Raw genomic sequence first — 12,605 nt, forward strand, 5'->3', positions numbered from 1 at the left:
TTCAGACTTATTTGTGGGTGACATTGCTGTATAATACAGAATGCTGCATTTTAAGTTACAAAACTGTGAATATTGAGAGGCATATAAATAATGCGCTATATAGCATTCTTAACAAATGCACCAAAAGGATACTAATTATACTAAATAAATAGCTCTGATGGCAACAATGTATAAATGCAGGGCCTGTTAAGGCAAGGGAAAAAAAAAAAAGCATCCAACCCTGTAACTGAACCCTGCTGTTTCCTGGGATAGCACCACATATGGTCTCCAGTCTAAAAGCACCACAACAGAAGGCGGTGTTACATGCCCTAAAGCATCTTTAACAAAAAGATTATAATGGTGTGGTATGGAAAGTATGGAAAGAATTCTTTTCTTTTATCTATGAGCCAGGAAAACCTATAGTAAAGTAGTAAATAATTTTTTAGGAAGTTTTAGGGAAAAGATAGTTTTATAGAACTCCACTTTATGAAAATTAGGATGTTGTATAAAACCAAGGGGAAAATGCAAAACAAATGACATCCTTCACCTTAAGATATTTATATGCCTGTCTTTTGAGGACAGGCATATTATAGCACAAAAGTTTATTACAATGTAGAGAACAAAGACAAGGTTTTGATTGTTGCTAAAAATATGTGAACTACCTGAACAAGTTGATGCATCAAATATTTCCTTGACAAAAATGAAAATTGGGATTGATAGTATTGAAGTGCTGTTAACAATAAATTTGTGCTAGTATGTAGTATAGTAGCAAAGTCAAATCTGTTAGATAGGAAGCCTTCAGCTTTTTATTTAAGTGATAGACCCGTACTGTTATGTTAATGCTTTAATGTTACGCTATGTTATGTATAATTTATAACTTCTGTGGCAAAAATGCATTAATGTGGACCCCTTGATTAGATCATTTCCGAGCTAAAAAGTCTGAAAATACTGCATTGTATTTTTATTTTATTTACCAAATCAACTTATATGATGTGAAGTTACATACTGGGTATCTTTTAGAAGAATCACTGGGGCATAGGGTGTTTTATCATTAGAGAGGTACCTAGAATCATGGTATTTCAATATTCCCATGATCCCTGTTAACAAAAAAGAGTATGAATACATTATCATAAACAGTTTATTATACTTGATTAAGACATTTCCTCACACTTCTTGTTTCTTACACAAAATGTGTCTGTGCCTTCATCTCTGTGTCTGAAGCAGAAATACAAGTTTATAATGAGAATTAACAGATTTAAATTACAAGCGCCTTTTGGATTTTCAAGTTACAACTTGAGAAGCATTAATTTTTATGGGATTTTGTATTTGATGAGAATACCATTTTGTCGCTCATTCTACATTAATCTTTTATGAGAAGTCAACATTAGATAATATAGAGATAATTATTTATGGTAAGCTAAAATGACAGCAAAACACTCCAACATTAATTTACTTCATTATAAATTATAAGCTCAGATTCTAATAGAATTAACTGAAGACCAAGCAAAATAACATAATTTATTGTATAATCCTGCAAATCTATACAAAGGATAATGAGAAAATATGTACTACATTACAATCATGAATTTCAATGTTGTTCATAATCACTGAATCTTTGATCTTGTTATGTTCATGCAAAGTGGATGGGAAAGGAGAAATTTGATTCTTTGGATAAGTGGAAAAATAAGGAGATAAATCAAAAGAATGGGATATTATTTTAAATTATTCAGTCAAATAACATAATAACAGTCCAAATGTAGGCATAAACTTTGGATTCCAATGTTAAATTTAAGAAAAACTGCCTATGTGCTAATGGCTAAACATATCTCCTTACTGTATTGGAGATATTCCTTATGCCCAGGAGACAAAAATAAATTATCACAGTCTCATTTTTTTGTCTTCCCTCTCCGCCTCTTGCAGATCAAAGTCACATGGAAATAACCTAAGCAGGGGACAAAATGGTAAATTTAGAGGCTTATTTGAAATAGATAATTTTCTAAAATGATAATCATGCAAATTTCAGCTTTCTGATCATTTTCAGAAAATTACCCAAGTTTTATCACCAGATCTCTTTCAAGCCAAAGTTAACCTGTTTTTAAGGCTGGCATCTTAGGGTCCTTCATATTCTCTGTGAATAATGAAAATAAACTATTGCACATTTCTGTGCTTTTAAACTTATCAATTCACCTTTATCGTACACTTTCACCAGGTTCTATGAAGAAAATAGAATTGACATTAATCACATTGGTCTAGAGTAAAATTTAGAAAGTTTAGGTAAATCTACCATTCACTGAATAGCTAACTACTTGTGTCAGATGTTCTGGTAAATATTACATATATGTGACCTCATTTAAATTTTTCCCAGAAGCCTGCGAAGTTTAGCATGATTTCTATTTCGGAGATAAGGACAATGAATCATGACAATTTAGCTTGTTATCGAAAGTCACAGAGCTAGGTGTAGGATCACCACCCTGATCTGTCAACTTCAAATCCAGTCTGCTTTCTCCTACAAGATGGCTTTTAAACCTGGAGCCATGTTGGAAGTTTTTTTCAAAACTCTGGGGGCTGAAGGGGCCTAACTCTTGACCCCTGGTCTCAGCAAGACATGCCTTTCTCTCATATGTTGTACATGTAGGAGTTTTGCTTGAAAAAGGACCAAATCCCATAGAATGTACAACCCCAAGAGTGAACCCTAATGTCAACTATGGACACTGGTTGACAATGGTGTGTCTATATAGTTCATCAGCTGTAATGAGTGTCCCACAGTGGTGTGGGAGATTTATCGATGGGGATATGCTCTGTGTGTGTGAGGCCAGGGAGTATGTAGGAAATCTCTATACCTACTGCTCAAGTTTTGCTGTGAATTTAAAACTGCCCTAAAAAGACAAAGTCTACTTAAAAGAAAAAAGAAAGAAAAAAAAAAGAACCAAAGGTTTAAAAGTGTTTAAAATATCTATCCTAAAAAATTACTTTCCCTGGGCAGCGAGATACAAGATTTCACAGTGTATGAGAAAGTGAGATCTAAAACCCATTTTTTATGTCTCACCACCCTACTGGTGTCAAATTAAAAAATAGCATCCGCAGAATGTTTTCCTCCACCCCCATTTGGTTACTTTTCTGTTGTTATTTACACCCCAAAATGATACCAGAAACAAATAGGCATTATATTTTCCTCAAGATTTGAAATATTTTACCTTTGGGCAGTTTGTAGTTTGCTATTTTAAAGCGTTTCTTAAACTTTGTCCTCCAAATTTAGTATAAGATGAGAAAATAGGATCATGTTCTTCTTTATACTTATGAGAGTAGTTCTCAAATTTACCCTTTCTGCTTCCCCATCTTCATCAGTGTCACTTTACCTGACCTCATAGATTCTGTGTTCCTGCCCTTTAGTGATTTTCACTGCTGTGCTGTGTACCTTCACCAAAGTCTTGACAGTTCTCTTAAATATTGGAGTACAGCCTGGTACAGAGCACCTTAACAAGCAGCAATGCCAAAGAAGTAAGAAGACTGCTTCCCAGCTTCTTCCAGACCTTCATCTTCTCACCAGAACCATTTCATAGCAGGATTTCTGTGACTCTTCATAGCGATCATGTGGTTCACTAGGACCCTCTGTTCTTCTTCTAATATATACGTAGATAGAAATTTGTATATGTGATTTTCCTTTGGAGACTTTATGAACTACTTAAACATCATCTGTGCAGACAATTTAACTTTGTTGGAAGAGAGTCTGATATGATAAGAATGCTGTAGATTTTGAAATCAGAGAAAGAGTTTTGGATCCAGTCCCCATCATTTAATTGCAATTTATTAAAACTCTCTAGCTTCAGTCCCATCATTTGATAAATTATTTACAAAGTCCAAGAAAATATCTTTTTTTTTCCAGAAAGCTGCCACTTACCTCGATTACATATAAAGATGTACTTGCCCTGCACAGAGCATCAGTAACAATATTTGCCTCTTTGAGTTAGTTCTAATAAGTGTGACTTGTCTCCAGAGCATTCTCCACCTAAAAAGAAATGGACAAGGGTATTTTTGGAGAAGTCGAAATTCTAAACTTGGGATTCACATCTTAGGTGAAACTCTTACTGCTTAAATAACTCTGAGTAAATCAATTAATCATTTAGTGTTTCAGTTTCCTTAAATACCATAATTATGATGACCTATATGTTTTAAAGTAATTATAACAAATTGAGATAACATGTGAAAGGCATTTATATAAGCTACTATAGAAACAGAAGCTTTAAAAATACTGTATTTGAAATTAGACCAGGATACATATATATACTTATATATCTTTCTATATGTACATATAGTCATAAAATCTTCTTGTCTATCTCAATATGTGAATTGTATAATTATAATAAGGGTGTGTATATTTTCACTGGAACTTCTGTACAAGATACTCAACAAACACACAAGCAACACAAATATTCAATCGCACTACATTAAATTGGCTGCTTCTGGAATATTGTGTATCTTATTTATAAAGAATGCAGTGTTGTTTACTAAATCGGATGTGTTTTAAAGCTGGGTGTGAGAATCTTAGCCCTCGAAACTTAAAACAGGAAATCACAGTGAAAACTTCTATTGGCAAGTGGTTATAACATTCCATTAGAAATGATCTCTTTGAAATGAGAGTGACTCCAAGGAACGTGGCTATTGTGTTGGCGTTAGAAGGTAAATAGAGAAGCACTGATGATATTATTAGCACTTATCATCTCCAAGTCTTTTGCAAATACTACCTAATTTTTATTACATCTGCCAACATTCTTTTGCTTGGGCATTAATGCCTTTTTTCACCATGGGTAAATCGATGAACCTTTATACATATGTTAGTGTATGGGTGATAAATGCATTTTATGAATCTAAGGAAAATATTAATAACAAATATGTTTGGTGAGGACAACATGTGAAAAAGTATACAACTATCGTCAGCTATTTGGCACAAGGTCTCCTACACCCTACATTTAATCCATCAACAAATACTGTTAGGTTCACCTCCACAATATATCCAGAATCTGACTACCTCTGAAATCTTCCCAGCTACTACCTGGTAAACCACAATCCCTGTTGCTGGACTTAAGAACCAATTCTCCACCCAACTGCCAGGTTGACCTTTTAAAAAGTAACTCAGATCATGCCACTCCTCTACTCAAAACCCTCCAATGGTTGGTTTGCAATCTCATCCACACTGAACCATAATCATCACAATGACCTACAGACCTTGCAACATCTGGTCCTGATCTGGTTCCTTACCTCTCCACCCAACAACTTCTCTGTCTGTCTGTCTCTCTCTCTCTCACACACACACATACACACACACACAGACACACACACACACTCTTGCTCTCCTTGTCTCCTCTCTAAGTCTAATTCCATCACTCATGTCTCAAAGCTTTAGGTGCTATTTTCTGTGCTTGGATACTTTCCTGGAATATGCACATGGCTCACCTCTCATTTCTTTAGGTCACCACTGAAACGTCATCTTATAAGGGAGGCCTTTCCTGATTTGGCAATTGCATCTCACTCTTCACTCTGGATTTTCTTTATTCTGCTTTATTTTTCTCCATCATCCTTAATTTCACCTAATATTATACACGTACACGTATATAGGAGCATACCTATGTGTTTCTTTGCATGTGTATCCACATTGTCATATGTTAAATTAAATAGCGATTGTATTTCTGTATTTCTGTATATTATGGTTCTTTCTTTGTTTTAATTTTTAAGATATGGGAAATTGGCTGATTAGCCTTCAAGAGCCACACTTCAATTGAAAGACAGGAAACTTTAGGAGAGTATGTGTTCAGACAGAACTAGTTGGTCTCACCACACGTATCCCCATGACACTAGATAAAGATCCTTCAAACGGGGGGGAAATGAAAAGGAAAACTGTAGGGTAGATAAGAGGGAGTGATGATGAGAAAGGACCTTGCACCTTGCTATTCTTTGGGGTTGGGTCTGAAATCAAAGTGAGAACCCAATTTGGGGCATTTGTGTATTAAATGCCTTTAGCTCCCTGTCAGAGGGTACTTGTCACCATCAAAATGGACAATAATACTTAATCTTTTAGAAACATAAATGCAGATGGATGCATAAATCATCAGAGATGGAAAAAGACGGAATGAATCCTAAATTGTCAGAGCTTACATGATAAAGGTTGAAAGGCAATGACCTGACTGAATTTTCCTTAATTTTAAGGAAAAGATTTCTGCGAGCAGGACAAATGGGGCTCAATATACAGAATTAAACAGTGTGATAGAAAAACAAAAAATAGAGTTAAAAGTCAGGAACAGCTACTGCTGGTGGCCTGGATATAAGTTCCTAGAGTCCTGTTTCAATGGAGAATATATTTGTACATTCTGGAATTACATTTCAATTTTTTTTAATAGGTAGTAAAAATATATGAAATGGGATACAAAATAAAGAAACTTTTATTGCAAAATGAAATATGTCATAATGAGAAGCACTATAATAGATTCTTAACCTTTACAGGAGAAAATCCTTAATAAAACACATTGAATGATGTTGATCTTGGCCATCTCTTTAGAAAATGCGACTCACATTCACAGAGAAATGCTGACATGCCTTCTTAAGAACATGCATTCATCAGGAAATTGGAAGCACACCCTCGTTCTCATTAGAAGCACAATTCCTACCTCTCCCCAACACCTACCACCCAAAAAAGAAAGGAAGGATTGTTTGTGATGCAAAACAAAACCCCACAAAAACAAAATAAAAATCAATCAATCAATCAATTAATCATACCTGTACATTTCCTGACCTCTACCTCCCTCCTGAAAACTCTATGATTTCATTCACTCAAAGCTTTAGTATATGTTCATACATTTCTCTTTACCCTCACTGACTTCAAATCCATGTGGGTGAAATTTCCAACCACTTCCTTTTTTCTCATCTCTGTGATCACCTCACACTCAGTTTTCTTTTATTCTCTTTTCTTGCAGCTACCTATTCCCAAGATGACATCATGCACATTTTCATCACCAAAAATTGCAGTATCCCTGCAGTCACTTTCTTATCTAGCTTAATCATTGTAATCACTCTTTAAAAATACCCTTAGTTCCTTTGCTTCTCTCTCCTTCCATCACACTTGGTCCACCACATCCACAGCTCTATAAATCCAACCAGCTGAGTATCTATGTCTGAATCTTCTTTATATATGCAGCTAAATGTTCCTGAAGAAAATCAGAGCTAAGAAGCCTGAAGCCACTTATATATTCACTGTCACCTGCCTGATACAGGACACCTGTGACTCCTTTTATATTGTTTGAGGCAGCTTGGTCTTCTGCTGTCTACAATGTCTGCTACAGACATACTCATTCCCCAGCCTCCCCTCATTCACCACAGAGACATATATTCTTCTAAATATTCCATGGGACATACAGGTACTAAAACATTTCTCACTGCCATATAAAATTCAAATTTCACTAAGAATCCTATATTTTTATTTGCTAAATTTGTCACCATTACCACTACTTCTTGAAAGCCACTTCCCCTGCCTCTACTTCGTTGAAAAAAATGTTGACATCCTCTGGATATGCCCTCATTTACCTGTGAGCACTCTCTCTGGGTCTCCACATCTTCCTTTTTATTTCTATGGAAAAAGAAAAAAATATTTTATGGTCAAAGGACAATACCATGAACTTGAGATCCTACACCCCTGTTTCTTTGCTGACCCTTCATACATTAAAACATCGTATTGTGCAGTAACATTCCTCTTAGCCCACCTTTGATTTATATCTTTTGTTATACAACCACACCCAATAAAATAAGAGATGGTAGGTAGTTCACACTTTCTCAACTGCCTTAATAACAAGATGCATGTTTTCTCCACTCCCACATCCCTTTCCTTTCCCATTATTTCTGCTTCCATGCTCTTTGTGTAATCTCCTGGCTCCTCCACCCTGGGCATCAAAAATTCTCCTCCGCTTTGGTGATGTCAACTCTCTCTGAGGTATTACAACCACAAATATGCTGGCAACACCAAGCTTTATATCTCCAGTTCAGCCAGGTCCTGGAGTTCCTGTTTATTCAACAAACATCTACATTTAAATGCCTCACAAATACCACAAACAGAAACTGTCCAAATAAAACTCTTTTCTTTCTCCAAAGGATGTTTCTTAAAAAATAGTCCCCACTGGAAGGGGGGTCACAATTGGTTTCCCCTCTCACTCATCCCATAGCCAGTGGATCATTAGACTTTATGCTCCCACATGGGGATGGAGGTGGCGGGGAGGGTTTTTTGAATCAGTAGGAGGCTTTGCACAGGGTCTTCCCTCTGCCCTCTTCCTGGCTATTTCCTATGTTTCAGTTTTCAGTTCAAATATTAAATCCTTAATAAACCTTCCCAGACTACTTTATGGGGAAAACCCTGCTTCTACTTTTCTCTCACCACATCCTATTCATATTCTCATCATTTTGCCTTTTTGTTTAATTGTCTGTCTTCTCCACTAGGCTACTGTTTGGTTCACTACTGAATTTCCTGTAGTGTCTAACACAAGTGGTACCTAACAACATGAAATAAATATTCATTGGGTAAATGGACAAATACATCAATAAATAAATTATTTGTGGAAAAATATTTTTAAATGTAAAACACTTCTCAAATCTGCAAAATTTTATCATGGATTATGAAAATATGAAAATAATTAAAATACTAAGCCTATGTCTTCACGATATATAATTATACCTTCTGCCATTAGGTTAATATATGACACAAATGTTACCAGATAATAGGTTACAATATTCATTTAGGTCCTATATAAAGTAACTCAATAAACTAAGATAAATAGTTAAAGAGATCTAATAAGAAAAAAATTGCATCTATTAAAGTGATAATTCTGAGCTTTTAATTAAACTTGTTGAGGGTATATTTCATTGTGAAGGTCAGTTGTCTAGAAGCCAGTGTTTTACTTCTGAGGCACATTTGGGGTTGTTTTTGCAAAGCCCCGGTACAGAAATTTATTGTTCTGTGATTGCATCAGCCACTATCACCACCATAATTATTTACAGCTTATAAATCATTACTAAACAATGAAAAAAATTTAATAGCCCATTTCTCTTTTACTGATCCTTTGCATAAGAGCAAGAAATGTGTTTTCCCTTGTATAATAACACATTCTGAAAGAACATCATCAAACTCTAGAATAATAAAGTAGAAAAAGTACATAAATTTTATTTTACTCCTAGGATTAACAAAAGTAATTAATAAAAGACAAGGTATTCTTTAATTTATTAGAACACTTCTCATCCTATGCTTTTCTTGTCTTTTTCTCTCTTTCTTCTTCAGAAATCTCCTCTGACCCATCAACACCACACACACGTGAGACACGTTGTTTCTGTTTCTCCCATCCAAGGGAGAAGTGATGACAATCTGGTAAACAAACAACACTGGCATTGACTGACTTCAAGAGCTATATCTCATTGCATATGACCATTTGAATTTTCAAAGATTCTGGGAGGCAGTGGCCAATATTTAAGACAGAGGGAAGCAATATGACCAGTGTAATTTCCAGCCTCAAAGGAGGAAAGAAGGAGCTGGATTTTCCTGCGGCAATGAAATCTGCCCTAGGCTCTTGCCAACACTGTGCATGCAGGAAGAACTCTCAGATCTCAAGTCTCAGATGGGACCATTTGATTAGGTTACGAATAAAAGATAGTATATTACTTCCTCATACTTAATTCAAATCATCAGCTGGCTTGTTCTGCTTTCCAGAACAAAGAACAGCCCTTCAGAGTGTATCAACTGCATCAAGTACCAGTAGGCTGTCACTAAGAGTGCCTTGCTTTCTGATACTTTTAGCTGGAACTTGCCCTTAATTACACTGTGACTCTCGTCTGAACATTTTGCAATTGCTCAGACCCCTCTTCACCCTAGAACAGAAGTCAGTCCAACTGCTAATAGAGTCTGATTTAGGCCAAGAAAGATCAAAGGGTTACTTCACAGTTTAAAGGACATGCACATTGTTTTATCAAGTAGACTGTTTGGTACTAATTTTACAATTACCTATCATTCTTCCAGGTGATATGTATGGACCAGGTGATGTGTAGCTTGCAAAAGCTATAAAGATATTTATGACAAGGCCCTTGACCTAATGAGCAGACAGGAAAGATGAGTCCTCAACCCAAAATAAAGCCGCATGTAATAAATGCCAAGTGACAATGTCACTGCTGGAGAGTCACTCTCCAAAACCAGTCATAAATTCACTGCATATTTCACCAGTATGTACTTTTAAGGTGTTGAATTTATGAAAGTGACTGCCCTGTAACAGAAATCTGAAGCTTAATTCAATGTTCTTGATTAATAACTCTACTGTCATATAACTCAATTTTGTGTTGTATTTAATATCTTCCTGTCAGAGAATATATCACTGTTCCATATTTAATTTGTGAGTTCTTCTCATCAGTGGTGTGTGTTGTATAGCTGAGTCTACATGAAAATAAGGCTATAACCCTGTGATAGTATGGTCCATTTATTTAGGGGAAAAAAAAAAAAGTAACTGGATAGTTTTACCATTGCTTTTTTACCAGAGAAAACACATTCGCTATCATCACTTCAGGTCTGTCTGCAATTAGCTTTGCTTTATTAAAAAACAAAAAGCAAAAACACTCAAACACTTGTCATTTTGTTTTTCTCTCAAATCTTGTAGAAGAAAATGAAATCCAATTTGTTTTTATAGGTAAAATGAAAAAATCTCTCTGTTTAAAAGAACAGATCTTGAATCACCCCAACTGCTTTAAAGCAACAAAAATTTTAAAATAATAAAAAAATAAATTGTAATCACACAATGTCTCCTAACTTTGTAAATTAAGTTCTTAAAACTTGGGGAAAAAATATAAATCTTCCAGCAAAACAACTTCCATCAGAGAAGACGGAATGACTTAGGATCTAATGAGGAAAGTTTCTCAGGATCACTGAGAAAGGAAGCATGCAATGTACAGTATGAAAAGTTGCTGGTGTTTACACAGTGATAGAATGACTTTTAAACGAGTCAGAGTTTTCTGCAATATCGCTCCACAGATAAGTGAAGAAGGAAGCCCAATTTTTAATAAAACTGCATGAAAAATTTGATAAACAAAAAGCCTTCTTAGAACAAGAAGGGTTTAATGAAAAATACATGCAGAATTTTCATTTATCTGAGGTGCATCATATCTAGAAAATCAACTTCCCACTGACTTATATTGGCTAGGATTGATAAATGATGAGAAAAAGAACTTGAAAGCATATATTTGCCAGAGTTCCACGTTTGAATAACTCGAAGGCAGGTAATTTTCTCTCTCTAGTGGTGTCCAGCTCCAGGCAAATGCAGTAAAGTAGGCAGGGATTTTTAGTTTCCCCTCCTCTATCCTGTGGTTTTGCGTGGACTTCCCTAAATATTACTGGATCTCCCCAACTTCAAATACTCTTTTCTCTTTTTCCTAAGTATATCTGCATGGTGCTGAGGGGTATTCCAACCAAAAGACCACTTTGATAGGAACATCACTATTGATGTAACTCTTTTGCAAGAAATAATCCCAATAGTTTTCAACAGTGTGATCAGTTCCTGCTCTGTCTACTATAAATATACTATATATGTTTCTGACTTTTGTTTGTTGGCTGGTACCAGCCTGTACAGCTTATCTCATCAATTTGATCCCCTGAACTCTGTGGTGGGCTGGGAAGTGTTTAACAACCAGCTCTCCAGAAAAAATGAAATGCTTATGTGTATATAAGTTTATATTATATTTTATTGAAGTAAAAAGGTATGGCAAACAATTTACAAATAGTAATAAAGTACACAATATCTTTATTGTAAATTCTATATAGCCAGTTGATTTTCACAGAATCCTTTTATTTTTAGTTTTGCCAAATTCTTGTATCTTGTCCACAGCCAACCTATGGTTGCAATTCAAACATGATTTGACAACATTTTGTGCTATTTACAAAGTAATGAGAAATATAACACACTCTTAAGTTTGCTCTGCCTTATTTACTTTCGTCTTCATTAATTTCTTAAGCCTAGGTGGTCCACAAAACAAAAAAGAAGCCTCGGTTTGTAGCATTTGCCAATTTCTGTTGTATAAAAGCTCCCATCAGGGCCAGTTTCTTGCTGCTGATGTGACATCACCGAGCACTGAGCTGGGGAGGAATCGGCAGTAAATAGCACAGCATTTCCACTACAGAAATAACAGACATAAATCAATAGCATAGGTCATACCAAAATGGAGTAAAAATAATTAGGAAATAATGAGTTTTGAATAGTTACTTTTGTTTTGTTATAATTAATTTAATTGTAGGTTTATTTGTAATATGATTTTTTTAAATGGCTGCATTAAGAACCAGAGTGAAAAATTTGTATAAATTCATCCATCATCTCTCACAGGGGCATCAGAGCAGATTCCAGCACATCTCTGCCTCTCTGGTCCCTAAGCTGCACTCCAGTGCTGAGCCCTGAAGTCTGTTCTAGCCTCAAGAGCTGATGGTCTATTTTTACTCATTCAAAAAGCTCTAGCTCCATCCTCCCCCGCCCCAATTTCTCAACTCCATGTCTACTAATTTAGATCCAACTCTGGCTCTAAATTCCCTATAATTCAACAGGGCTGCCTTCACCAGGCACTACTCTGAG

The sequence above is a fragment of the Balaenoptera acutorostrata genome, chromosome 18 (assembly GCF_949987535.1).
Source record: "Balaenoptera acutorostrata chromosome 18, mBalAcu1.1, whole genome shotgun sequence".
Lineage (NCBI taxonomy): Eukaryota > Metazoa > Chordata > Mammalia > Artiodactyla > Balaenopteridae > Balaenoptera > Balaenoptera acutorostrata.